Raw genomic sequence first — 3,992 nt, forward strand, 5'->3', positions numbered from 1 at the left:
ATAATAGGTTTAATTTTTAACCATAGTAAAATATTCACTGAGTAAAATGAAAAATGAAAAACAGGAGAAAGAAGAGTGAATGAGAGAAATTTAATTTTAATTACACCATAAAATACTTTGCAAATGGGGAGAGATTTCTTTTTTCTTTTATAGGTACTGTTCACTTTATAAATGTTCACTTTAATAAATTGGGGCAGAAATATATTTAGCATCCAAACACATTAAAATGTGATTTTTTTGAGACTTCTACACTATAGTTAATGTGGTCCTCTCACTGGCTTAGTTATAGAGTTGGGACATTTTTAGTAATTTTCTCAACTCATGTTTTACAAATCTCTTCTGTGAGAAAGCATGACAGTGAATTAATACTTTGGCCTACATTCTCTTCGCTATAGGATTGTCTTTGAACTTTGTGGGTGCTTGCTAGCCCTCTACTGGTTTTCTGATGTCATTTCAAGTTATTGTCTTCTATTTTTTTTCTGATGTCGTTAGAAGTTAGTCTTTTTTTTTCTTTTTTAATTAAAAAAAAAGCCTTCCATTTCTATCTTTTGTTTTGTATCACTTAAATTTCTCCCTGTATCCCTTCGAATCTCTCTCCCAGAGAGCCATTTCTCTTCACTAAGAATTTTTTTAAAGAAAAAAGTAGAATAAAAAAGAAATCAGCAAAAACAAACAATACATTTAACAAATCTGACAATATATGCAATGTTCCACGCCTCTGGACATTTTATTTCCCTTTTCCTCTCACCCCAGAAAGGTATAAAGGGAAATATTTTCTCATATCTCTTCTTTGGGACCAAGATAGTTCTTTGCAATTTTGGAACTTTTTTTTTTATTGTTTGGGGGTTATTTTTCTTTCCATTTGCATTGTTACAGTACTTGCGTATATTGTTTTCTTGGTTCTGCTTACTTCATTTTGCATCAGTTCATGTAAGTCTTTTCATGCTACTCTATATTCATCATATTTGTCATTCTCATAGCACAGTGACATATCATCACATTCATGTACCACAATTTGTTTAGCCATTCCCCAGCCAATGGACATTAACTTAGTTTCCAGTTCTTCACTACCACAAAACATTCTGCTATCAATATTTTGATACCTTTCTTTTTATCATTGACTTCCTTGAGTCCCAGGGAATCCCTGGGTTTTCATAACACCGACCTTTTTGTTTATTTTTATTTTCCACCTATTTGGCAGCTTGCTGCTCCCTCTTACCCTCCTTTGCAGGATCATCATTGTTGTTCCACCTCTTCTCTGTGGGTGTATTCCATGGTTCTGTCCTCTTCTCTCTTCTTTTTCTCTCTATACTTTCAGTGATTTCATATGTTGTATATCCGAACCCAGTCTCTCTCCTTAATTTCAGTGCCACATGACCAAACTAACTATAAGAAGTGAATGAGAGTTAAGGAAATTAATGCAAACAGCTTTTTCCTAGTAATTTGACGGTAAAAGGAAGTAGAACTATAAGACGGTAGACAGTAGCTTGAGAGAATGGTGAAGATCTTTTTAAGGATGGTGGAAGTCTGAGCATGTTAGTAACAGTAAGGAAAGAGCCAGCGGATGAGAAGAGATTGAAAATTAGGGAGAAAGGATGATCGTCAGTCTGGGAAAGTCTGCTGGAGGAGAATGGAGGGCTTGAGATCAAGACAATGAGTAAAAGTGTTGGTGTCTGAACCTCTAAATCCTAAATTCATGGCATGTGTATCATTCAGTGGACAATTAATTACATTTGGCCTCATGATATAGCTTATATCACTGTTTTCTATCTTATTTATCTTTTTTACCAGGTTATAATTCCCATTAGAATATAAGTTGCTGGAGGGAAGACACCGGGTACAATGGGGATAGTCCTAATTACAAAGAAAGTGTATTTTCCGGACCATATAATCATAGATCTAGACTTGGAAATGACATCAGAGGCTATCTAGCCCAATTTTATCCCCATTTTATCAGTGGGGAAACTGAGCCCAGAGAAGGTAAGTGATTTGACCAAGTTCACACAGGAAGTAAGTACCAGAGGTAAAATTTGTTCCCAGATCCTCTGAATTCAGAATCAATACTCTTTCCACTATACTTTTAAGGAAGCTCTGCAAAGGGAAGGTCTTTTGACTTCTCTAGCAGATTATATATCCTCAATCATCCTCCCCCACCCTTTCTCTGACTCTAGCCTCTCTTTATGTACTGGTTCCTCCCTACTGCCTGCAAATATTGTCACCTCAATCTTTAAAGAACCTTTACTAAACCCTATCATCCCCTCAAGCTTCTTTCCTATATATCTCTTCTCCGTTTCTCAGACAAACTCTTGGAAAAAGCTATCAACACAGGCCACCTCTACTTCTTTTCCTTTCACTTATTTCTCAATCCATTGCATTTGGCTGCCAATTTCATCGCTCAGCTTAAACTGTTCTCTCCAAAATTACCAATTACCTCTTGCCACATCTCATTTTTTTTCCTCACTCCTCATTCTTTTCAGCCTATCTATTGCATTTTATCCTGCTGTGACCATCGTCCTCTTCTCTCTGGGTTTTTATTAAATTACTCTTTCCTAATTCTCCCCCTATCTATCAGTCTGATTCTTCTCAGTCTTCATTGCCGGTTCATTTTCTATATCATACTACCTAACTTTAGGAGTTTTCCAAGGATCTGATCTAGGTCCTCTTTTCTTCTCCTTCTTCATTCACCTTTGGTAGACTTATGAGCTCCCATGGGTTTAATGAGCATCTACATGAGGATGACTCTCATATTTAGATATTAAGAACCAGTCTTTCCAGGCTTCAGCATCACCAACTTCCATCTGGGCATTTCCAATTGGATGTCCCAGAGAAATCTCAACACAATGTCCTAAACAGAACTCATTATCCTTCTCTACAAACCATCCCCCAAAATCTTGTCTTTTCTATCTTCATAACATCCCTTGCATCTGACCTCTTCTCTCCACTTGCACACCTTAGTTCAGGCTCTCATTACTTCCCACCAAGATTATTGAACAGCTTCCCCAATTGATTTTCCTGCCTCAAGTCTGTCTTTTACACATTGCTGCCAAAGTGTTTTTCCCTCAAGTGCAGATCTAACCCCTACTCAAATCGACTCCAATAGCTTCCTATTGCCTCTGGAATACTGTTTATCTTTCAAAGCCCTACACAACCAGACCCCAGCCTGTCTTTCCAACCTCATTGGAGTTTACTTTGCCTCTTACCATCTGCAATGCAGGTTAGCTGGCCTTCTCTTTCTCACATTATAACATTCCATCTCCCTTTTCGAGGCCTTTACTCTGACCTTCTCCCATACTTGGAATGCACTCCCTCCTAATCTCTATCTCAAAAAGACTCACTCTTCCTTTGTGAAACAACTCCAGCACCATCTTTTTCTGCATAAAATCTTTTCTGAGCCCCCAACTCCTAGATAGCGCCCTCCCTCCCCAACTACCTTGTATTTAAATACTTTGTATATGTTTGTATTTATTTAGTTTATAGTTACTGCTTCAGATATTTATATATGTTCCTCTTATCTCCCCCAATCGAATGTAAGCTCTCTGTAAGGATTATTTCACCCTTTGTAGTTGCAACTAGCATAATGACTAATACACTTTTTTCTTAATTAAAATTTTTTTTTCCAATCCACAAGCATTTTTATGGGGGAGGGTGGGGTTGGATCAGATGCTCTTTGTCTAAGGTTCATTCCAGCTGTAAATTCCAGGAGTGTAAATCAATGGGATTTTTTTCTGAGAAGAGGCTGCAGGCATGACTGCTTGCTGGCCTTGCATTGCCGCCTCCTCGACACCGGAACTCCGGTGCTCCGCTCGTAGTTTCCGTTGTGCGTGGGGACCGCTGAGCCGGAGGCACCGGATGCAGGGTGGCCTGAACTACAGAGTCTAGTTTTTGGAGTTGGGGGAGGGGGTCTCGCTGCACTGAGCGTGCGGCCTAAGGAAGGTGGAGGTGCTGCTGCGCCCGAAGGAGGCGTCAGAGGCGCATGCGCGGGCGCAGGCGCA

This window comes from Vombatus ursinus, unplaced genomic scaffold, assembly GCF_900497805.2.
Source record: "Vombatus ursinus unplaced genomic scaffold, bare-nosed wombat genome assembly UNPS02014779.1, whole genome shotgun sequence".
In the NCBI taxonomy this organism is placed as follows: domain Eukaryota; kingdom Metazoa; phylum Chordata; class Mammalia; order Diprotodontia; family Vombatidae; genus Vombatus; species Vombatus ursinus.